The 26,088-nt window shown below is 37.9% G+C and overlaps 1 pseudogene; it reads left to right on the forward strand.

Moving 5' to 3' along the window:
• The first annotated feature begins 3,848 nt into the window (after window positions 1–3,848).
• On the forward strand, window positions 3,849–4,762 carry LOC120226822 (annotated as a pseudogene).
• Window positions 4,763–26,088: the final 21,326 nt, after the last annotated feature.

Below are 26,088 nucleotides of genomic sequence, written 5' to 3' on the forward strand. Positions count from 1 at the left end.
TTTAATAAAAACAACCAGAAAGATACCAGCAGAGTAGAACATTCTTTTCTCAAAGACCTAGTGATGTGTTTTATCACATACTTAGCCATCACAGTACTAAGAATATGAGAATTACACCAAGTGTATTACTTATGAATTTGGAAGAAAATAGAGAGCATGTCCTTTGTGCTTCAGGAACTCTGTTTAAGTTCAGTCAAACCCATATCACAGAACTTCTTCCTAAATTCAGGAATGTCAGGGACTTTAAATATGAATTATTTAAAGACATACCGAAAATCTTCCAACGTTCAGGTGCATAGTGACTATCTACTGACAAAGTTTCTTAAGATTTAAAGTCTTCATGCGACAAAAATAGAAAATTCATGTCATTATCATTTTGTTTCTTCTGAATTCATACTGAATCCATGCTCAGTGTCTTTCATTTAAGGTAATAGACACTAGAAAATACCATTCCTACTGAATGGAGAAAACATTAATTTCTGAACTTCAACAACTAAATTGAAATATACTTATTACTTTTTGTGAATATATGTTTTATTGAACAAATTTCAACTGCAACTTCAAAAAGACACAAAAGACACTAAATTTCTATTTGTTTCATAGTAAGATATTACAGTGCTTTCAAATTTTACAAATTATTATTCTATTATCACAAAACAACTTTATTAGAAACTAAAATGCACAGCCATTTAAAGTTTCAGTTTACTTAGAAAATATAAAATATGAAAACTGAATTTAAGAAAATATTTCAAATATTTCCAACTGCTTTCATATAAACTAGTCATTAACTATACAGAGATTAATAAATAGCAAAGGGTGTTATAGCCAGGTCATCTTGTGTTAAGAATAAAATTATTATTTCTCTTTATCTACAAAACATAATTATTATAAAATGTTTCATAGATATAGTTTTCTGACATCCTAATTGAAAATAGTGATAACTAGAAATATGTAAAAATATACCCAAAATATGACTAAATCATTCTGAATTAGTTCATATTAATTTTGATTTGAAAACAAAATTTCAGAGAAATACATAAGTAAGTTCTAGTTCAGCTAATTTGTTAACAAAAACACTCAAAAAAGTAAAAAAAATCAAATTAAAATAGAATATTGCAAAAACACAAATATTCTATAAATTTGTGAATGTATATCCTGATAGTATTAATTAAATCTACCTTTAATCTGGAAACATCAACTGAAGATAGTTGTAATTCAATAAGACATGACTGAAATTATGAGAAGAGAATTCTAGCACTTCAACAAGAGTCTTGCCTCATCCCACTTTCCATCTGAGCACTCTGTTGATGAAGCTGAGATAATGAAGCTGCTGATGAAGCTGAGAAACAATCACTTACCCAAATGTGACTTTAGAGTCTGTTTGTGGGAGATGGAACTGCAAGAAGTGGTTATAGGGAAGAGTTGTCCTCAGCTCATCTCCCCTATGCCCATAAATGTCATGTCACCTGTAGAAGCAGAACAACACTAGCTTTCGGATATGTTACAAAGGAGAGACACCAAGGGAAAAATGAAATTACCTGACTCCTGGATGATAATAATAGATAAAGAACACCTGGGTCCCAAACTCTTCTACATATAAGATCATTAACCTTTCTGGTAAGTTGTATTGTCTAAGCACCTGTCAACAAACCAAAAGTTTTCCAATAAGCCAAATTTCAACACCATGTCAGATTGCCCAGTCTATCTCTGATGTTCAGGAGCTTATTGGCAGCTTTCACACATGTTCTAAATTAGTCTCTGGGTCATAACTAATGCTACAGCACATTTGTGGGAATGGAAAAAAATGTCTCCTCCACTTCACTTAAGTGAAGTAATCTTTCTTAAAGGGGACTCAGCACTGAGCCAGGGGACCTTCATGGTGAGAAAAATGGAGGCTGCATTCCAACACCTAATCTCCCACCTCTGTAGCCAGGTGCATTTAGGAAGGGGGAAAAAAAACCCCAAGTGGCACATAGGGTTGAGATATACATTCTCCTTGTTGAGGAATCTTATTTGACATGGAATTGTACGATCTTGTGCTGGTGTGTTCTATCACATCAAAGCCTCATTCTACTAATTTTTTTCTTCTCATAGTGCTGTTTTACTCCACCAACTCAGAAATAAAGAAATAACACTCTAGAATCTTATATAATGTTGGCTTCTGTGACTCCTGTCAAGGACAACTTTGTTATAACTAACTTTAACCTTTATCTTTACGACAGCTGCATGTATGTTTCTTTACCAAACACCATCTATTATTTGAGTAGTGACTTTTTTTCCCTATAAACCAACGAAAAGCTTTTTTCCCCTATAAACCAACATAAACCAACGTGTATGACTTAAACTACAGTACCTACTGGAAAAATGAAAATTAAAGAGAGAGGAAAACGGTATGGAGATTCCTCAAAAAATTCACAATAGAACTCCCCTATGACCCAGCAATAGCACTGCTAGGAATTTACCCAATTTCTGGGTGCTTTATGGAAACCAACATGACAATAAAGTATTAAAAATAAATAAAAGAGTGGCATGAAAGAGATCATATGGCATTTTGAGACAATTTTGTGGGTGTCATAAAGAGAATTGTGTGTTTATCCTATTGAAAATTGAGAGCTAGTCTTTAACAATTCCCTTCTGATGTAAAGATGGATTACAGAAGAAATATCCATGATTAAAGACAAAAGGGAGTGAGCCAAGTTCATGTTGAATAAATTTTTTTCATTTTTAACATTTATTAATTTTGAGAGACAGAGAGACAGTGTGAACAAGAAAGGGTCAGAGGGAGAGGGAGATGCAAAATCCAAAGCAAGTTCCAGGCTCTGAGCCATCAGCACAGCTGGGGCTCGAACTCAAACCTTGAGAGCAAGACCTAAGCCAAAGTTGGACACCCAACTGACTGAGCCACCCAGGTGCCCCAAAATTTTAATAGGATTTATGGCAAAAATAATTATTCTTATCCTCTAGGATGCTGGCATGCAAATCTTCAGATCCTCAACATAAATATATTAGATTATATGATAATAGGAATGAAGGTTGTAGATTGAAGGAATATTAATAATTATTTTATTTTAAGGTGGTAGATTATGTTGAATTATCAGAATAAGCCTAATGTAATAGCAGTGGTCCCTAAATTTGGAAAAAAAAAAGGAAGAAGTGAAAGTGTCACAGTATGTGTCAGAAGACTAATTTGTACATTATTTTTTCTTAATTGTCTATTTTGGTGAGCTCTTCCCCCAGTAGCATAAAATTTACTTCAGTTCAACTACACAAACACCTATGAGTCCTTTATATGGCCATTACTATTATTGGTGCTGAATATGAGATAGAGTAACTTCGGATATTTACAGAATAGTAAAGCAAAACACAGAACAATAGAGCAAAAAGAAGAGGAAGAGGAAGAATAAGGAGAAGGAGAAGAAGGAGAAAAAGAAGGGGAGAGGAGGGAAAAGAAGAAGGAGAAGGGGAAATGCATGTATCACAGGAATATAGGAAATGGGTACACATTATTACATCGTTCTGGTACGATTGAGAGTATGTTGTGTGAGATTTCTGGACAGATGATGATAGGTAGGTAGGTAGGTAGATAGATAGATAGATGATAGGTAGATAGATAGATAGATAGATAGATAGATAGATAGATAGACAGATAGATAGAGGTACTCAATTTGGTGTAGAAATAATGTTGAGATTGTATTTCTAAGACTTTATACAACATAGGCTTTCTGATTAGCTGGGTGAAATAAAAATGGTGATGGTAGTGATGGTGATGATTTTGACTAATGCATAAATAACATGGATGATGTGAGGTTTTTTTTTAGACATACAAAATTCATTTCTTCTTTTCCACTATGATGATTGCCCTTTCCATGCATGTTACGATTAAATTATGTCAATTTTTACAAGTTGGCATTGGAATCTTATCCAGCAGCTTCCTCCTCTTTCACATCTTCACACCCCTCCTGGATCACAGACCTGAATCCACTGACCTGGTCATCTGTCATTTGGCCTTTGTCCACGTAATGAAACTCTTCACTATACTGTTTTTGTTGTCTACAGAACTGTTTGAATCACCAAACATTCTGAATGATTTCAAATGTAAGGCTTTATTGTACATGAACAGATTAATGAGGGGTCTCTCCACCTGCCTCCTGAGCATAATCTAGGCCATCATCATCACGCCTATCACCTCCTGATTGGGGAGATTTAAACATAAATTCACAAATAATATTTTCCATTCCTTTATCATCTTGTGGCTTCTCAGTTTGTCTTTCAGTATTAATTCCATCTTTTATACTGTTGCATCTTCTAATGTGACCAAGACCAATCTACTGAATGTCAGTAAATACCGTTCACTTTCCCCTATAACCTCCAGCATCAGGGCAGTGCTTTTCACTGTGACATTATCCAGGGATGTCTACTTGATAAGAGTCATACTTCTCTCGAGTACATATATAGTGACTCACTTGTCCACGCATCAGAGGCAGTGCCAGCACCTTCACAGCACCAGCCTCTCTTCAAAGAGTCTCCCCAAAGGAAAGGGCCACACAGCCATCTTGTTGTTGGTGAGTTTCTTTGTGTTTGTGTACTGGGTGGACTTCATCATCTCATCACCTGTAATTCTGTTATGGGAGTATGATCCCATCATCCTAGATTGCCAGAAGATTTGGGGGAATGTCTATGCCACTGTCAGTCTTTTGGTACTAATCAGTTCTGAAAAAAGGATAAAAATATGTTGCAAAAATGTGGCAAAATTACAATTTAAAAAACTTATTCATGAAATAATTATCCCAAAACTTACTTTGTCTTTAATCAAATGACATTGGATTTATTTAATATTTATTTAAATAACATTTAAGATGTATAAAAGTATACTTTATCTTGAAACCTCTGATGCCAAAGACCTTCCAGTTTCTTTAGTATCCATGAGGATTTGATAGCCCCATGTGTGTGCAAGTTTCTTTACCTTTAATTTTATTTCTCTGACTTTGTTAAGGAAAATTTTATTTCTGTTCAAGAGAATTATAGTCCAAAGTAGCTTCTATTGCTAATACAATAAATGTTTTTAAACTAAATTTGCTCTTTTTATTTCAAGATATTTAGCTACATGTCCAGTTTTAGCCTGAGCAACAATTTCCCTTGGCATTTGTATTTCTCTATATTCTGGCTTCTAGTGAAGCTGTAGAGATTTTTCTCTTTGTTTTGTAAGTTTTCTCTAGTTTATCTTTCACTGCATTTAATTTTTTTCTCTTTTTCTCTGTGTTTTTAATTTTTCTTTTTTTCTTTTTTTTGTCTTATGCAATTTATTGTTTCTTGTGAATATTTTTACTTTATTTTTGTTGCAATGCAATTCTTTTTTGTAATATCCTTGCTGAGTTATAAAATTAGAATTTATTCATCATCTATTTGTTTTGTTATTTTGTATACACTGGTGAAACAATTAGATGATTTTATTTCTTCTCATTCTATTCCATATGTCTGTAGTGATGACTGTTTTCCATAACTGTACTGCTCTTTAATGTCCTTAGTTACAATATATATTTTTTAATATTTTTATTTATTTCTAGGAGAGAGAGAGAGAGACAGCGTGAGCAGGGGAGGGTCAGAGAGAGAGGGAGTCACAGACTGAAACAGGCTCCAGGCTCAGAGCTGGCAGTCAGCACAGAGCCCGACGCGGGGCCCGAACCCACGAACCGCGAGATCATGACCTAAGCGAAAGTCGGACGCTTAACCGACTAAGCCACCCAGGCGCCCCTACAATATTTTTTCTTAATTACAATATTTTTGCTCAGCCTTCTAACTTATTTATCCTCTCATCAATTCAGACTGATTTAATATTTAACCAAAATATTGTGTATTAAATTTAGTTATTTTTTATTTTCAATGGTTTAATTCTTTTGTCTCTTTTTGAAATATTCTTGACAACTATATAGTTTCTTACTCTTTCCCAGTATTTTGATTTTTATTTCTCCCATTGTCTTTACTTGAACATTTTAAACATATTGCTGATATCTGTATTATATGACAGACATGTAAATTCTTCTAATCCTTTACTTATTAGCTGTCATAGATTCTGGGTCTAAAGTACTTTCTTGTCTAACAGGAAAGCAGGATACAGGATTAAATGTGAGAGATAGCTAATGTCTGGGAAAAGACAAAAGCCATGAATAAGGGTCCTTGCTCCATATTTATTAAGATCAGAAATAATGAATTAAGATCAGAGACAATGAATCTGTGAACATTAACTCATAGGCATGAGGGAAAGGTAGTTTTGAAGATATATGGTGTTAGGGGTTTGGGTCAATATAAACCAAAATCCTGGCACTGGGCAGACGGTTGTTAAAGGAAGACACGAGGCACCAGGTCTGTTTATCTGAACTAGCCTAAGAGATAAGACAGATAGAGGATATAACCTCAAGGTCAACAAGGCACCTTTCTTTTGCTAATCAGCTCTGTTCAGGGCAGTCTATAGCCTTATTTACCTGTTTACCTAATTTGGTCCTTCCTTCCTGTGAAAGCAGTTGTCTGTTATAGTACTAAGTTGGGGGACATTTTCACCCTGAACACCAAATCTTGCTTACCTCATATACCTTTGTATGGGGTCTTTGCCCCCTCTCTATTCTGGGGAAATTTGCCCCACCCTCTCTATCCTGGGGGTCTTGGCCCTGCCCTTTCTAAACTGAGGCCTTTGCCCTACCCTCTCTATACTTATTTACCTAATTTTGTTAGGTTAACTCATCAATGCAGCCCCAGGGGATTCCTAAACTTATTCCCCACAATTAGCTTATTTCTTTGTGTGTTTTACCTTTCATAAGATAATTGTGAAATTTGGGATTTATCACATTTGGGATGTCTTCCAATCATTTTCTTTCCTTATTCCAGTCACCCTGGGTCATCCACACAGCCTTCAGTTTCTTGTGATGAGTCAGTATCTGGATGGAGAGTAGAGTATCTGGATGGTTTTTAGTTTGATAATTCCTTTATGTCCTTCTGTTGATTTACTTCAGGTCCTGGAGTTTTTCTATGTATTTTTTCCAGATCTATTAAACATTTTAAGTGTTCTTTTTAAAAATATTTTTTAACGTTTCTTTATTATTGAGAGACAGAGAGAAACAGAGCATGAGTGTTGGAGGGGAAGAAAGAGGGGGAGGCATAGAATCTGAAGCAGGCTCCAGATTCTGAGATGTCAGCACAGAGCCTGACGTGGGACTTGAACTCACAAACTGCAAGATCATGACCTGAGCCGAAGACGGATGCTCAACCGACTGAGCCACCCTGGTGCCACAGCATTTTAAGTATTCTTATAACTCTTGAGTGATTTTAGTTATCTACATTAAAATAAATTTTGAAATTCATATGCTTGTTACTAAAACCACAGATATCCATACTGCACGCATGAGGGGGTATTTCACGTAGATATTTTGAGATAATAGTATCTTATGAGAAATTTCTATTTTAGGTATTTGGACCTTTCCCTTGACCTCCTTAGTTACCATTTAACAAAATTATTTGTATAATGTGATTATTTTCATAATACTTGAATTTATTCACGTGTTTTACAGAAATTTCTGATGGGATAAGCCTCCACTATCAATGGTTAGACTGTGCAAAGTAATGTATTACTATTATGTGACATAATGTTGATAGAATTATTTTCATGAATTCAGGCCTTTTTGTTCCACCTTCCATGCTTCCTTTTTAGTACATCCATGGCCCTGTAGAAGTAAACTCAGTTTGGATTTTTTGTCTGGTAGCTTTGCAAATTTTTTAAAAAATATGCATTTAGCTAGATGTTACTTGTTGATTACACATGAATTTATAGTTTCTATTGTCATTTTACAGTGATCAGAACACATGTAGAATTAATTATTTTTTTTAGGCCTAAATATTGCTATTTGAAATTATCTCTTCTGGTATTTGAAAAATGTGTCCTCCCTTTACTTGTCAAAATGCTGCCAATTTGTCTGTCTTCTGAACTATTCAAACATTCTAATAAAGTTTCTAATAAAATCAATTCTAACAAAGTTATTTATCACTCTATAAAGAATTCATTTGTTTGTTATCTCCTAATGCAGTTGTAAATGTCTCAATATCTTACACAAATATTTATTTTATATGTTAAATTCTTTGGTATTGTATCTATATGTATATATTTAGATATTGCCTAACTCATATGTGTAATTTTTAAACACTCTAGCTTTTAAAATTTTTATATCACACTGCCGTTCTTTATTTACTATGCCATTTTATATAATTATATTTTAATGTACCTTTGTGCACTAATTATTGATGCAAAAGAGAAGGTAGAGTTAGTTCACAGTCTTGATAAATCCAAAATGAAATGGGATATTTCCCTGTTTGCTTTTATTCTGTACATTGTCCCAAACAATAAATATGAATAGTGATTACAGAAGTGATAGGTATTTGGAGTGCCTGGGTAGCTCAGTTTGTTAGGTTTCTGACACTTGGTTTTGGCTCAGGTCATGATCTCATGGTTTGTGAGTTTGAGCACCACATCAGGCTCTATGCTAATAGTGAAGAGCCTGTTTGGGATTCTCTCTCTTCTATCTCAAAATAAATAAATAAAATTAAAAAAATAAGTAGTAGGTATATTCTTCTTCCTACAATATTACAATCTGTGACAGTGGTACTCATAAATTGCCCCAAAAGTCTCATTCTCCTACATTATTATTCCTTATTTTTCCATCTAAACTTGCATGGAAATTTAGAAACATAGAATACTACCATTTGGAATTAAATTCCTACATAGGTACAAATAATCTAAGTGAACTCTATAAGGGATAGAATACATAAATGGACCTGTAGAAAGTAAAGAGATTAGAAAAATATTTTCCCACAAAGAAAAGACCAGAACCTATGGGCTCACTGAAAGTTATCAAACAAACATTTAATAAGGAATATTTACCAGACCTTTATAAACACTTCAGATGTGAAGAAGAACTGGGAAATTTACCAATTTATTTTATGAGGTCAGTCATTATCCAGATAATAGAACCAGCAACACCATCACAAGTAACCTACAGACCATATATTTCATGAATATAGACACATCCACTTTCCAAAAAAAAAAAAAATGTGTAAACTGAATCCATCATAGTATAAAAATGATTACACATTATGAACAGGTAGGATTATCTTTCAAATGCAAATTTTGGTTAATATCTAAAAATCAGTTAATGTAATGCATCATATTGGTAAATTATAGACTAAAAATAATTATTTCAATAAATATAAAAAGCATTTGACAAAACAAAGACCTGATCATTTTACTTTTATTTTATTTTATTTTATTTTATTATTTTATTTTATTTTATTTTATTTTATTTTATTTTATTTTATTTTATTTTATTTTATTTTTTCCCCAAGTTTTAATTTAGATTCCAGTTAGTTAACATACAGTGTACGGGAACCTGGGTGGCTCAGTAGGTTAAGCGTCTGACTTCGGCTCAGGTTATGATCTGACACTCTGTGGGTTCAAGCCCCGCGTCAGGCTCTATGCTGACAGCCAGCTCAGAGCCTGGAGCCTGTTTCGGATTTTGTATCTCCTTCTCTCTCTGACCCTCCCCTGCTCATGCTCTCTCTCTCTGTCTCTCTCTCTTGGTCTCTCTCTCTCTCTCAGAAATAAATAAAACATTAAAATTTTTTTCTTAAAACATACAGTGTAATATTTGTTTCAAGTATAGAATTTAGTGATTCATTACTTACATACAACACCCAAAGCTTATAATTTAAAACCCTCAAATACTAGGTGTATAGTTACTTGTTATATCTGCCAAAGCACATCTAAGAATCATGTACAGCTAATGTAATATTTGATCATTAATAAACAGGTATTTTATTTTTTATTCTTAAAAGTTTTTAATTTAAATATAGTAAACAATGTTACATTAGTTTCAAGTGTATAACATAGTGACTCGACAACTCTATGCCATTATGCTATGCTCACTACAAGTATAGCTATCATCTGTCACCATGCAACACTATTAAAATACAACTTACTGTATTCCTTATGCTGTAACTTTTATTTTCATGACATTGTGTGACAGGGAGATTATTTCTCCCACTCACCTTCACCCATTTTGCCACCCCCCCAACTGTCTCCTTCTTGACAACCATCACTTTTTTCTCTATATTTATATGTGTAATTCTACTTTTTGTTTGGTTATTCATTTGTTTGGTTTTGAAATGAAGATCTGTTGTTGGACACTTGGGCTGTTTCTATTAAAAATATTGCTCACCACATTCAAGTGGGATTTATTCCACAGATGCAAGGATGATACAACAGTCACAAATCAATCAACTTGATAGAGCACATTAACAAAACAAATGATAAAAATCATATACTCATTTCAATAGATGCAAGAAAATCATTTGATGAAATTCAAAATGTTTATAATAAATACTCTAAACAAAATAGGTTTGGAAAGGACATACCTCAACATAATAAAAGCCATATACAAAATACCCACAGCAAAAATTATCCTCAATGGGGAAAAACAGCTTTCTCCCTAAGGTCAAGAAGAAGAGAAGAATGTCCACTCTCACCACTTTTATTCAACATACTACTGGAAGTCCTAGCCACAGCAAAAGGCACCCATATTGGAAAGGAAGTAGTCAAACTGTCACTTTTTGTAGATGCCATGATACTATAAAACCATTAAAAATAATAAATGCATGTCTTTATGGCATAGTTTATGACCAAGAGAGGAATGTCCAATTACACCACTTATATCCAAACTTATACTGAACAGAAGATCATATAACATGAAGAAACAAATAGCCTCCAGTTTGGAAGCCTATGCAGATGACAACCTTTATATACTTTATATACTATCCTTTATGTACTATGCAAGGTAAATAAGGTAAAACTCACTAAAACTAATAAGTTAGTTGTACAAATTGGAGTATAAAAGAATAATATACAAAATTAGTAGATTTATTATACACTAAGAATAAAAAAATCTTAAAACCATATATTTTTATTTAAATTGTAGTTAGCTAATATATACTGCAATATTGGTTTCAAGAGTAGAATTCAGTGATTCATCACTTACATACGACACTCGGTGTTCTTCACAAGTGCCCTCCTTAATACCCATCACGCATCTAGCCTATCTCCCACCCTCTTCCCTCTATCAACCCTCAATTGAGGGACACTCTATCACTAAACGTCTTTTGTGGTCTGTATCACTCTCTCCCATTTTTTTTCTCCTTCCCATATATTCAGCTGTTTTGTTTCTTAAATACCACATATGAGTGAAATCAGATGGTATTTGTCTTTCTGTGAGTGACTTATTTCATTTAGCATAATACATTCTAACCATATCCACGTTGTTGCAAATGACAAGATTTCATTCTTTTGGTGTCTGAACAATATTCCATTTATATGTACACCACATCTTCTTTATCCATTCATCAGTCTATAGACATTTAGGCACTTTCCATACTTTGGTTTTGTTGATAATGCTGGTACAAACATCAGGGTGCATGTATCCATTTGAATCTGTATTTTTGTATCCTTAGGGTAAATACCTAATAGCGCAATTGCTAGGTTGTAGGGTAGTTCTCTTTTTAATTTTTTGAGGAACCTCCATGCTGTTCCCCAGAGTGACTACACCGGTTTGCATTCCCACCCCAGTTATAGAGGGTTCCTCTTTTTCTGCATCCTTACCAACACCTGTAATTTCTTGTGCTGTTCATTTTAGCCATTCTAACAGGTGTGAGTCAGTATCTCATTATGGTATTGATTTGTATTTCCCTGATGTGAATGATGTCAAGCATCTTTTCATGTGTCTGTTAGTCATCTGGATGTCTTCTTTGGAAAAGTGTCTAATCATGTCTTCTGCCCATTTCTTAACTGAATTATTTGTGTTTTGGGTGTAAAATTTGATCAGTTTTTTTTAAATAGATATTGGGTACTAACCCTTTATCAGATATCTCACTTGCAATTATCTTCTCCTCTTCTGTAGGTTGGCTTTTAGTTCTGTTGATTGTATCATTTGCTGTGCAGACGCTTTTTATTTTGATTAAGTCCCATAGTTCATGTTTGCTTTTGTTTCCCTTTCCCTCAGCAAGGTGTCTGGTAAGAAGCTGCTATCACTGAGGTCAAAGAGGTTGCTACCTGTGTTCTCCCTCTAGGTTTTCTGTCACACATCTAGGTCTTTTATAGATTTTGAATTTAGTTTTGTGTATGGTATAAGAAATTGGCCCAATTTCATTCTTCTGTGTATATATAATTGGTTTTCCCAATACCATTTGTTGAAGAGACTGTCATTTTTCCATTGGATATTCTTTTCTTCTTTGTTTTAGATGAGTTGACCATATAGTTCTAAGTCAATTTCTGGGTCCTCTATTCTGTTCCATTGATCTGTCTGTTTGGGGGCCATTACCATAGTGCCTCGATGACTACAGCTTTGTAATATAGCTTGAAATTCGGTTGTGATGCCTCCAGTTTTGTTTTTCTTTTTCGGGATTGCTTTGGCTATTTGGGGTCCTTTGTGGTTCCAAACAAATTTTAAGACTGTTCTTTCTATCTCTGTGAAAAATTCTGGCCATATTTTGATAGGGATTGCATCAAAGGTGTAGGCTGTTTTGGGTAGTATAGACATTTAACTAACATTTATCTAACTGTCTGTCTATCTATCTATCTATCTATCTATCTATCTATCTATCTATCATCTATCTATCTTTTATCTATTATCTATCTATCTATCTATCTATCTATCTATCTATCTATCTATCTATCATCTATCTATCAATCATATTTCTAGCTATGTTTGTTCTCCCAATACATGAGCATGGAATGCTTTTCAATATCTTTGCATCCTCTTCAGTTTCTTTCATAAGCGTTCTATAGTTTTCAGGGTGCAGATCTTTTAGTTTTTTAGTTAGGTTTATTTCTAGGTATCTTACTGTTTTTGGTGCATTTGTAGATAGGATCAATTCCTTGGTTTCTTTTTCTGCTGCTTGGTTATTGGTATATAGAAATACAACACATTTCTGCAAGTTAATTTTATATCCTGAGATATTGCTGAATTCATGTATTAGTTCTACTAATGTTTTGGTGGAATCTTTTGGGTTTTATAAATAAAATATCATGCCATCAGCAAATAATGAGGGTTGACTCCTTCCTTGCTGATTTGGGTGACTTTTATTTCTTTTTGTTGTGTGATTGCTGAGGCTAGACTTCCAGTACTATGCTAAGTATGAATGGTGAGAGTGGACATACTTGTTTTGTTCCTGATCATAGTGGAAAGGCTCTCAGTTTTTTTTTTCCGATGGAGGATGATATTAGCTATGAGTCTTTTGTCTATGGTCTTTATGATGCTGAGGTATGTTCCATTGATTGCTACTTTGTTGAGAGTTTTTATCAAAAATGGATACTGTATTTTGTCACATGCTTCTTCTGCATCTATTGAAACGACCATATATGGTTCTTATCCTTCTTTTATTAACATGGTGTATCTCTTTGATTGATTTACAAATACCGAACCAGCTCTGCAGCCCAGGAATGAATCCCACTTGATCATGGTGAATAATTCTTAAAATGTACTGTTGAATTCAATTTGCTAGTATCTTCTTGAGAATTTTTGCATCCATGTTCATCAGGGATATTGGCCTGTAATTCTATTTAGTTGGGTCTTTGGTTTTGGACACAAGCTAATGCTGGCTTTGTAGAGTAAGTTTGGAAGTTTTCCTTACATTTCCATGTTTTGGAACAGTTTGAGAAGAATAGATATTAACTCTTCTTGAAATATCTGGTAGAATTCCTCTGGGAAGCCATCTGGCCCAGGATTCTGGTTTGTTGGGAAATCTTTGATAACTGATTTGAATTTTTTGCTGGTTATGGGTCTGTTCAAATTTTCTGTTTCTTCCAGTTTTGGTAGTGTGTGAGTTTCTAGGAATTTGTGCATTTTTTTCCAGATTTCCCAGTTTATTCACATATAAGTTTTCATAGTATTCTCTTATAATTGTTTCTATTTCTGTGGTGTTGGTTGTGATATTTCCTCTTTTATTTGTGATTTTATCTATTTGGGTCCTTTCTCTTTTCTTTTTGATAAGTCTGGCTAGAGGTTTATCAGTTTTGTTTATTCTTTTGAAGAACCAGCTCTTGGTTTTGTTAACCTGTTCTATTGCTTGTTTTCATTTCTATATCATTTCTTTCTGCTCTAATCGTTATTATTTGTCTTCTTATACTGGCTTTAGGCTTTATTTGCTGTTCCTTTTCTAGCTCCTTTAGGTGTCAGGTTAGACTGGTATTTGGGACTTTCTTGCTTCTTGAGAGAGGCCTGATTTGCAATATACTTTCTTCTCAGGACTGTCTATGCTGCATCCTAAAAGGTTTGGACTGTTGTGTTTTTATTTTCATTGACTTGCATGTATTTTTAAATTTCTTCTTTAATTTCATGGTTAAGCCATTCATTCTTTAGTAAGATGTTCTTTTACCTCCAGGGCTGTCCAAATTTTCCTGGTGGTTGACTTCAGCGTTCATTGAGCTGTGATCTGTTCACCTTCTCCAGAGCAGAGCCTTTCCACCTTGCTGATGAAAGACCTTTGCCTGGTACTTGCAGGGTGTTTTGTCTTTGGGAAGGCAATAAACTCTCTTTCAAAGTACTTCTGGAAGGGGACTTTTGTCTCTCACTGCATCCCAGAAATGTCTACATCATGCTATGCACTCCAGGGCAAGTTTCCTCCTCCTCAGGAGCACACTCCTCAGCTCTGCTCCAGAGAAAGTTGAGCACTTCTAAAACCTCAGGGTTTGAGCTCCAAAAGCTGTGCATGGTCCATAAACTTCTCTGTAGCCATGGGTCCCAAGTCCCAATACAACTTCTGTCAGTGGGAACACGTCTACTTTCATGCCTCCTGCTCACTTTATCTTGGGTTCCGCCAACCACTTAATAATCAGATCAGGAGGCCAGGCTCAAAAGCAACAAAAATGATAGTCTCATGAGTTTTAAAACTCTATAACTGTTTATTCCTTTTGCCTCTGATATTAATATGTCCCCCTCCCCATTCTTCTTCCCTTCTTTCTTTCAAAGGCTTGCTAAGAAGTTTATTTTCTTGGGGGTACCTGAGAGGCTCAGTCAGGTAAGCATCTGACGAAGGCTCAGCTCATGATCTCACAGCTTGTGGGTTTGAGCCTTGCATCAGGCTCTTTACTGACAGCTCAGAGCCTGGAGCCTACTTCAGATTGTGTCTCCCTCTCTCTCTGTCCCTCCCCTGCTTGTGCTCTGTTTCTCAAAAATAAACATTTTAAAAAGTTTATTTTATTGTCTTTGATAGAAAAAGGTACTGTCTTATTGAAACTATTTCCTATGTCTTTGGCAGCTGTTTTTACCTTTTAGATTTTTTCTTATTTACTTTTGGGAAAGGGCATTTTATTATCCTTGTTCTGACATTTTAATTAATATGCCTGTGACCTCATTTATTTTGTATCTCTCCTGCTTTCTAAAAAGGACATGTAAGACTAGTCATTATTATCTGTGTATCCTGTAGACCACATCCCACATATAGTTTATTCATTGCTATTTATTATCAATAGTCTGGAATTGTAGTTTTGTTTTCCTCTTTGATGAAAGAATTATTCAGAAGAATACATTTTAATTGTTCACCCCTTTGTTTATAAACTTTCTCTGTGATCTTATTTTATTTTTTCTTACAAATACTTTATTGTCAAGTTGGTTACCATATAACACCCAGTGCTCATCCCCACAAGTGCCCTCCTCCATGCACATCTCCCCCCTTGCCCCCCACACCCATAAGTCCTCAGTTTGTTCTCAGCATTCAAGAGTATCTCGTGGTTTGCCTCTCTCCCTCTCCCCCACTATTTTCCCCCTTCTTCTCTCCCACAGTCCTCTGTTAAGTTCCTCCTAATCCTCCTATACGTGCAAACATATGATATTTGCCCCTCTCTGCCTGACTTATTTCATTCAACATAACACCGTCAAGGTTCATCCATGTTGTTACACATGGCCAGATTTCATTCTTTCTCATTGCCATGGAGTATTCCATCATATAGATAAACCACATCTTCTTGATCCATTTGTCCGTTGATGGACACTTAGGCTCTTTCCATGTTTTGGCTAATGTTGAGAGTGCTGCTATGAACACTGGGGTACATGTGCTCCTATGCATCAGCACTCCTATATCCCTTGGGTAAATTCCTAGTAGTGCTATTGCTGGGTCATAGGGGAGTTCTACTGTGAATTTTTTGAGGAATCTCCACACTGTTTACCAGAGGGGCTTCACCGGTTTACATTCTCACCAACAGTGTAGGAGGATGCCCGTTTCTCCACATCCTCGCCAGGATCTAGAGATCTCTGTTTTGCTCATTTTAGCCACTCTGACTGGCATGAGGTGGTATCTCAAATGAGGTTTTGATTTGTATTTCCTTGATGAGGAGGGATGCTGAGCATCGTTTCATGTGTCTGTTGGCCATCTGGATGTCCTCTTTGGAGAAGTGTCTGTTCATATCTTCTGCCCATTTCTTTACTGGGTTGTTTGTTTTTTAGGTGAGGAGTCTGGTGAGTTCCTTATATATTTTGGATACTAGCCCTTTATCTGATATGTCATTTGTAATTATCTTTTCCCATTCCGTCGGTTGCCTATTAGTTTTATGGATTGTTTCCTTTGCCATGCAGAAGCTTTTAATCTTGATGAAGTCCCAATAGTTCATTTTTGCTCTTGATTCTCTTGCCTTTGGCGATATGTCAAGTAAGAAATGGCTGCTGTGGAGGTCAAGCAATAATGCTTTCTCCTCTAGGGTTTTGATGATTTTCTGTCTCACATCCAGGTCCTTTATCCATTTTGAGTTTGTTTTTGTGTATGGTGTGAGAAATTGATCTAGTTTCATTCTTCTGCTTGCTGCTGTTCAGATCTCACAACACCATCTGTTAAGAGGCTGACTTTTTCCCATTGGATATTCTTTCCTGCTTTGTCAAAGATTAGTTGGCTGTATACGTTTGGGTCCACTTCTGAGTTCTCAATTCTATTCCATTGGTCTATATGTCTGTTTTTGTGCCAATACCATACTGTCTTGACGATTATAGCTGTGTAGTAGAGGCTAAAGTCTGGGATGGTGATGCCTCCCGTGTTGGTTTTCTTCTTCAATATTACTTTGGCTATTAGGGGTCTTTTGCGGTTCCATACAAATTTTAAGGTAGTTTGTTCTAGTTTTGAGAAGTATGCTGATGCAATTTTTATTGGGATTGCATTTAATGTGTAGATTGCTTCGGGTAGTAATGACATTTTAACTATATTTATTCTTCCTATCCATGAGCATGGAATGTTTTTCCATTTCTTTGTGTCTTCTTCAATTTCCTTCATAAGTTTTCTATAGTTTTCATCATACACATCTCTTGTATCCTTGGTTAGGTTTATTCCTAGGTATTTTATGGGTTTTTTTGTGCAATTGTGAATGGGATCAGTTTCTTGATTTCTCTTTCTGTTGTTTCATTATTGGTGTATAAAAATACAACCGATTTCTTTCTTTCTTTCTTTCTTTCTTTCTTTCTTTCTTTCTTTCTTTCTTTCTTTCTTTCTTTCTTTCTTTCTTTCTTTTTACAAATAGTTTATTGTCAAATTAGTTTCTACATAACACTCAGTGCTCATCCCCAAAGTGCCCTCCTCCATGCCCATCCCCCCCTCCCCCCCACATCCATCAGTCCTCAGTTTTTGTCAGCATTCAAGAGTCTCTCATGGTTTGCCTCTCTCCCTTTCCCCCACCATTTCCGCCCTTCTTCTCCCCCTTGTTCCTCCGTCAAGTTCCTCCTAATCCTCCTATACGTGCAAACATATGATATTTGTCCTTCTCTGCCTGACTTATTTCGCTCAGCATAACACCCTCAAGGTCCATCCATGTTGCTACACATGGCCAGATTTCATTGTTTCTCATTGCCATGTAGTATTCCATGGTATAGATAAACCACATCTTCTTGATCCATTCATCTGTTGATGGACACTTAGGCTCTTTCCATGTTTTAGCTATTGTGGAGAGTGCTGCTATGAACATTGGGGTACATGTGCTCCTATGCCTCAGCATTTCTGTATCCCTTGGGTAAATTCCTAGCAGTGCTATTGCTGGGTCATAAGGGAGTTCTATTGTTAGTTTCCTGAGGAACCTCCACACTGTTTTCCAGAGGGGCTGTACCAGTTTACATTCCCACCAACAGTGTAGGAGGGTGCCCGTTTCTCCACATCCTCGCCAGCATCTAGAGTTCTCTGATTTGCTCATTTTAGCCACTCTGACTGGCGTGAGGTGGTATCTCAGTGTGGTTTTGATTTGTATTTCCCTGATGAGGAGGGATGCTGAGCATCGTTTCATGTGTCTGTTGGCCATCTGGATGTCCTCTTTGGAGAAGTGTCTGTTCATGTCTTCTGCCCATTTCTTCACTGGGTTGTTTGTTTTTCGGGCGTGTAGTTTGGTGAGTTCCTTATAGATTCTGGATATTAACCCTTTATCTGATATGTCATTTGCAACTATCTTTTCCCATTCCGTTGGTTGCCTATTAATTTTCTGGGTTGTTTCCTTGGCTGTGCAGAAGCTTTTAATCTTGATGAGGTCCCAACAGTTTATTTTTGCTCTTGATTCCCTTGCTTTTGGGGATGTGTCAAGTAAGAAGTTGCTGCGGTGGAGGTCAAGGAGGTTGTTTCCTGCTTTCTCCTCTAGGGTGTTGATAGTTTCCTGTCTCACGTTCAGGTCCTTTATCCATTTTGAGTTGATTTTTGTGCATGGTGTGAGAAAATGATCTAGTTTCATTCTTCTGCATGTTGCTGTCCAGTTCTCCCAACACCATCTGTTAAAAAGGCTGTCTTTTTTCCATTGGATATTCTTTCCTGCTTTGTCAAAGATCAGTTGGCTGTATACTTTTGGGTCCACTTCTGAGTTCTCAATTCTGTTCCATTGGTCTATGGGTCTGTTTTTGTGCCAATACCATACTGTCTTGAGGATGACAGCTTTGTAGTAGAGGCTGAAGTCTGGGATGGTGATACCTCCCGTTTTGGTTTTATTTTTCAGTATTACTTTGGCTATTCGGGGTCTTTTGTGGTTCCATACAAATTTTTGGATAGTTTGTTCTAGTTTTGAGAAGTATGCTGGTGCAATTTTGATTGGAATTGCATTGAATGTGTAGAGTGCTTTAGGTAGTAATGACATCTTAACTATATTTATTCTTCCTATCCATGAGCATGGAATGTTTTTCCATTTCTTTGTGTCTTCTTCAATTTCCTTCATAAGTTTTCTATAGTTTTCATCATACAGATCTCTTGTATCCTTGGTTAGGTTTATTCCGAGGTATTTTATGGTTTTTTGTGCAATTGTGAATGGGATCAGTTTCTTGATTTCTCTTTCTGTTGCTTCATTATTGGTGTATAAAAATGCAACCGATTTCTGTACGTTGATTTTGTACCCTGCAACTTGGCTGAATTCTTGGATCAGTTCTAGTAGGCTTCTGGTGGAGTCTGTCGGGTTTTCTATGTAGAGTATCATGTCATCTGCGAAGAGTGAAAGTTTGACTTCCTCTTTGCCAATTCTGATGCCTTTGATTTCCTTTTGTTGTCTGATGGCTGATGCTAGGACTTCCAGCACTATGTTAAACAACAGTGGTGAGAGTGGACATCCCTGTCGTGTTCCTGATCTCAGGGGGAAAGCTCTCAGTTTTTCCCCGTTGAGGATGATGTTAGCTGAAGGCTTCTCATAGATGGCTTTGATGATGTTTAAGTAGGTTCCTTCTATCCCAACTTTCTCGAGAGTCTTTATTAAGAAGGGATGCTGTATTTTGTCAAATGCTTTTTCTGCATCTATTGACAGGATCATATGGTTTTTATCTTTTCTTTTATTGATATGATGGATCACATTGATTGATTTGCGAATGTTGAACCAGCCCTGTAACCCAGGAATGAATCCCACTTGATCTTGGTGGATGATTCTTTTGATATGCTGCTGGATTCGATTTGCAAGGATCTTGTTGAGAATTTTTGCATCCGTATTCATCAAGGATATTGGCCTATAGTTCTCTTTTTTTGCTGGATCTCTGTCTGGCTTGGGAATCAGAGTGATGCTGGCTTCATAAAATGAGTCCGGGAGTTTTCCTTCGACTTCTATTTTTTGGAATAGCTTGAGAAGAATTGGGATTAATTCTGTTTTAAATGTCTGGTAGAATTCCCCAGGGAAACCATCAGGTCCAGGGCTCTTATTTGTTGGGAGATTTTTGATCACTGATTCGATTTCTTCACTCGTTATGGGTCTGTTCAGGTTTTCTATTTCTTCCCGTGTGAATTTTGGTAGTGAGTGTGTGTTTAGGAATTTGTCCATTTCTTCTAAGTTGTCCAATTTGTTGGCATATAATTTTTCATAGTATTCCCTGATAATTGCTTGTATTTCTGAGGGGTTGGTTGTAATAAGTCCATTTTCATTCATAATTTTGTCTATTTGGGTGCTCTCTCTTTTCTTTTTGATAAGCCTGGCTAGAGGTTTGTCAATTTTGTTTACTTTTTCAAAAAACCAACTCTTGGTTTCATTGATCTGTTCAATTGTTTCTTTGGTCTCTATGTTGTTTATTTCTGCTCTAATTTTTACTATTTCTCTTCTTCTACTGGGTTTAGGGCGTTCTTGTTGCTCTGCCTCTAGCTCCTTTAGGTGAGCTGTTAGATTTTGGACTTGTGCTTTTTCTAATCTCTTGAAATAGGCCTGGAGAGCAATGTACTTTCCTCTTAGGACTGCCTTGGCCGCATCCCATAGATTTTGAATTGTTGTGTTTTCATTTTCATTTGTTTCCATATATTTTTTAATTTCCTCTCTAATTGCCTGATTGGCCCATTCATTCTTTAGAAGGGTGTTCTTTAACCTCCATGTTTTTGGCGGTTTTCCAGACTTCTTCCTGTAATTGATTTCAAGTTTCAAAGCATTGTGATCTGACAGTGTGCATGGTATGATCTCTATTCTTTTATATTTATTGAGGGCTGCTTTATGTCCCAGTATGTGATCTATCTTGGAGAATGTGCCATGCGCACTTGAGAAGAAAGTAAATTCCCTGGCCTCAGGATGTAAAGTTCTAAATATATCCGTCAGATCCATCTGGTCCAATGTGTCTTTCAAGTCCATTATTTCTTTAGTGATTTTCTGTCTGGTTGACCTATCCATTGCTGTAAGCGGAGTATTAAAGTCCCCTGCTATTAGCACATTCTTATCTATAAGCTTGTTTCTGTTTGTGATTAATTGTTTTAGATATTTAGGTGCTCCCATATTCGGTGCGTAGACATTTATGATTGTTAGTTCTTCCTGATGGATGGACCCTGTAATTATTATGTAGTGCCCTTCTTCATCTCTTGTGATTGTCTTTAATTTAAAGTCCAGTTTGTCTGATATAAGTATCGCTACTCCGGCTTTCTTTTGATTTCCTGTAGCATGATATATATTTCTCCATCCCCTTACTTTTAATCTGAAGGTATCTTCCCGTCTAAAATGAGTTTCTTGTAGACAGCATATTGATGGATTTTGTTTTTTAATCCATTCTGCTACCCTATGTCTTTTGATTGGAGCATTCAGCCCATTTACATTCAGTGTTATTATTGAAATATGTGGGTTTAGAGTCTTTGTATCTTTTGTAGGGTTCATGTTTGTGGTGGTGTCTCTGGTATCTTTGTTCCTTGCAACCTTTCCTTCAGAGCATCCCCCTCAGGATTTCTTGTAGGGCTGGCTTCGTGGTGACAAATTCTTTCAATTTCTGTTTATTTGGAAAGGTTTTTATCTCTCCTTCTATTTTGAATGACAGGCTTGCTGGATAGAGGATTCTTGGCTGCATATTTTTACTGTTCATCACATTGAAGATTTCCTGCCATTCCTTTCTAGCCTGCCAAGTTTCAGTAGATAGGTCTGTCACCACTCTGATAGGTTTCCCTTTGTATGTTAGGGCCCTTTTCTCCCTAGCTGCTTTCAAAATTCTCTCTTTGTCCTTGTATTTGGCCATTTTCACTATGATATGTCGTGCAGAAGATCGATTCAGGTTACGTCTGAGGGGAGTCCTCTGAGCCTCTTGTACTTCCACATTTACTTCCTTCCCCAGGTCGGGGAAGTTCTCTGCTATAATTTGTTCCAGGACTCCTTCAGCACCTTTCCCTCTCTCTTCCTCTTCTGGGATTCCTATGATACGGATATTGTTGCGTTTGACCGTATCGCTGAGCTCTCGAATTCTTCTTTCCTGTTCCTGGATCAGTTTGTCTCTTTTTTTGTCAGCTTCTTGTTTTTCTATAATGGTGTCTTCTAAATCACTTATTCTCCTTTCTGCCTCTTCAATCCGTGCATTGGAGGCCTCTAATTTATTATGGATCTCATTTATCGCATTTTTTAATTCTTCATGCCTATTTTTATTTTCCATTCTGTCTGTAGCCATAGTTTCTTTGATGTCCCCTATGTTTTTTTCAAGCCCAGCTATTAATTTTACCATTATTATTCTAAAATCTTGTTCAGTGATGCTGCTGATATCTGTTTTGAGCAGTTCATTAGCTGTCATTTCTTCTTGGAGTTTCTTTGGAGGAGAGGTCTTTCGTTTCGTCATTTTAGTTAGCTTTCCGGCTCTTGTTGGTTTTAAAGACCTATTATTCTCTCTGTTTCTATGAGCACTGCTATATCCAAGAAGGCTCTTTGACTTTCCAGGGCCTACCCTTTCAGAGAGTGTTTTTTGAATGGTATCCCCTGGTCTCTCTTGTTGGGACCTTGGTTATTTTATTTTCCTATTCGTAGTGATATTTGGGACTCTCCACCTTGTGCACTCTAGCTTGTTTCTTGAGGTAGCCCTGGAAAAGAAAACAGACAGACAAACACACAGGGAGCAGGAGCACACAAACGCACAGGCTAATTCAACTAACATGCAAAGCGAGAGGGAAAACGAAAAAGTTAAGAGAAAAGATGGAGGAGGGAGGGCGAATAATAGGGAGTATAAAATACATAAAAGGGTCAAAAAGGGGAAAAGAAAAGGAAAAAAGAATAAAACCGATGGGCAAAGAAGGGCTTAAAGCATATAACCGGATTTCCAAGCTACAGTTAAATAGCCGTGTGTATGCAGTGCTGGTTGAAGAGCATAGAGAAGGATAGAGAAGACCGGGCGGGATGAGGCAAAATTGGAAATAGAATGAACAGGCAGAAGGGATACGAAGCTTTTTTCAAAGAGGTAAAGGGTAGAATATGTTTGGATAGGTGAGAGAAGAATGCTGGTATTATCCAGAGAAATTATACAGTCTAATTACTCCTGAGAGAAAGAGATGAAAAGGTCGGGAGGTGTAGAATTTACATCTATAGAATGGACTAAATTTGATTGTTTAAGTATGCTGGTGACCAGAGGTAATCAGGTCGGTGTTCTGTGGAAAAAAAGAAAAGAAAAAAAAAACAACACAAAAACAAAAACCAAAACCAAAATCAAAAACAACAACAACAACAACAACACACACACACAAAAAGGAAAAGGGAGGAGGGCAGCTCTCAAGCAAGGATGGGAGAGGTATGATCAGATGAGTCAGGCAGGAGTTCTGCCTGGAGGTTGTAGGGAGGAGAGTGACAGGGCTCCACCTCGCTTTTATAGGCGTGTAAACTTCCTGAGCCAGGGGCTCAGCCAAAGTTTGTTGTGCTTTTCAACCCAGGCAAGTCCCAGCCTCCAAATCCTAGGCCAAGCACCCCGCTGAAATTGCCTCAGGCGATCCCCTGGCTTTCCCCTCAGGGCGATTCAAATCTTCCAGGCTGGCTCTGGTGGCTGAGCCAGAAGCCTCTGCTCCTTTATCCTCCCGGCGAGGCTGGGGGGGCCTGGGCGGGGCGGGGGGGCTTTGCCGGCGCACTGAGCCTGCTGGAGTTCCCTCTGTGTCTCAATTACCCAAAACACGAACTCAAGGTCACATCTGTCAGTTTTTAGCGCTTTGCCTTCCCTCTAGAGTTCCAGCCAGCTAGGAGCACGGACACCGGTGCCTGCGCGCCTCCTCAGGGGTCCAGGCCCGCCTTGAGGGTAATGGTTGCAGGCGCGCAGCCTCTCCCAGCCAGCCAGGAGCCCGCACTAAGAAGGAAATCGCGAGCGCAGCCCCTCCTGGGCGACTTGGAGCGTGGAGGGACTTGACGCGCAGGTATTTTGTGTGCAAAGATTTTCTACACCCTGAGCGGAGGTTTTTCCCCCGAGCGGAGGTTTTTCTGTTTCGGACTCTCTTTTTCCCCTCTCACTCCCCACAGAGGGGGTGGCCGGTCTCTCCAGTCTCCAATCCAGGCCCGATTTTTACTTCCCCAGTTCGCACTCACGTTAGAAGTCTTTCTCAGTGGAATCTGCGTCCTTTCTCTCCCAATCTCTTGGGTGTGGTACGGTTTCCTATGGCTTCAGATCTTTTCCGTGTGATGCCTGGGTGCGAGAGCAGGTACGGAGCTCCCTACTTCTCCGCCATCTTGCCCCTCCCCCTCGCAACCGATTTCTGTATGTTGATTTTGTACCCTGCAACTTTGCTGAATTCTTGGGTCAGCTCTAGTAGGCTTTTGGCGGAATCTGTCAGGTTTTCTATGTAGAGTATTATGTCGTTTGCGAAAAACAAACCTCACTTTTTTGGGTATGTAAACTCCCCATGCTGGGAGCCCAGCCAAGGTGGGTCATGCTCTATATCCCAGGCCAGGCCTCTTTTCCAAATCCCAGTCCGCACGCCCCACTGAAATTGTGGTAGACACAAACTCTCAGGCGATCCCCTCAGGGCAATTCCAAGCCTCTTGCCTACCCCATAGGGATTTAGCCAGAAGCCGTTGCTCCCGTCTCCTCCAGGTCGGGTTGGCGAGCAAGGACGGGGGTTTGCCTGGGAGTGCTTCCTGCCTCCAGTCAGCTGGAGAGTGGGAAACCAGGTTCGTCTGTGTCTCGTCACCCAGAACACGAACTAGCGGGCAAATCACCCAGTTTTAAGCCCTTCGCCTCCCCTCTAGGGACCCAGCTGAGCCAGAAGCTCAAAGGCGCGGTCGGCGCGCAGCCCCTCCAGGTCGAGTTGGCAAGTGGGGCTTTGGCGCGCGGGCAGTTGGCATGCAGGGATTTAGTGCACATGCAGTTGTTTTCCCTGGAATTGGGATAAGTACGTCCCGCTTAAGGTCACCTGGAGAGCCGGAGACCGGGTCCTTCTGTGTCCCGAGCAAAGTTTTTTCTGTTCCTCAGTGACAGGGACTGTGTCTTGAGCAGTTTCGGCCTGTCTCTTCCCCTCTCACTCCCCACAGAGGGGGATTGCCCCTGTCCCTCTGTGTCTCTGGTCCTGGCCCTATTTTATCTGCCCCAGTTCGCACTTGTTATGCCCAGATCGCGAGAACACCAAGGAGCCGATTCTGATACAAGCACACGAGGATCTTTATTCAAGGTCGAGCAGGGACTCCAAAGCACCCTGACACAGCAGTGATGGTATGGAGCCCCAAACTCAGGGTCGCAGAGCGTTTTATTGCACTTACAGTGGGAATTGAGGGTTTTCCAGCTTGGCAGTCCCTGATAGGTTGATTTTTAGTACAGGCGGTCTTGTCAGTACCCGATTGGCTCGGCCCACCTGGCCTGACCGCAAACTGCCAACAGGAACGTCTTGGGACATAGACACCTCTTTTAAACTGATTGGCTGTTGCTGTTGCTAGGGAAGTAACTAAGGGCAGCCTGCCTAAGTACCTCCTGCTGTTTTTCCTGGGACTGGGTCAGGGCCTAATTCACCCTCAAGATGGAAGCTTTTTCTAAAATGAAGTCAGTTAGATTTAGGTCTAACACACTCACTTTAGAAGATTTTCTCAGCGGACTCTGCCTCCTTTTCCTCCCAAACTGCTGGATTCTGTAAGGGTTCCTATGGCTTCAGGTCTTCGTGCGAGATATGGGGGCGAGTGCAATGTAAGGAGCTCCCTACTTCTCCGCCATCTTGCCCCTCCTCCCCCTCTGTGATCTTATGATATTACTCTAAATAAGTTACTATATACTATTTATTTATTTAAATTAAAGTTAGTTAACATACATTGTAGTGTATTTCGAACAGTGTCTGGCATATAATTAGTGTTTGTTATTTTCATCATTATTATGATCTATTATAAGAAACATAAGATTTTTT

This window comes from Hyaena hyaena, unplaced genomic scaffold (assembly GCF_003009895.1).
Source record: "Hyaena hyaena isolate Hyena2069 unplaced genomic scaffold, ASM300989v1 scaffold_1841, whole genome shotgun sequence".
NCBI lineage: Eukaryota > Metazoa > Chordata > Mammalia > Carnivora > Hyaenidae > Hyaena > Hyaena hyaena.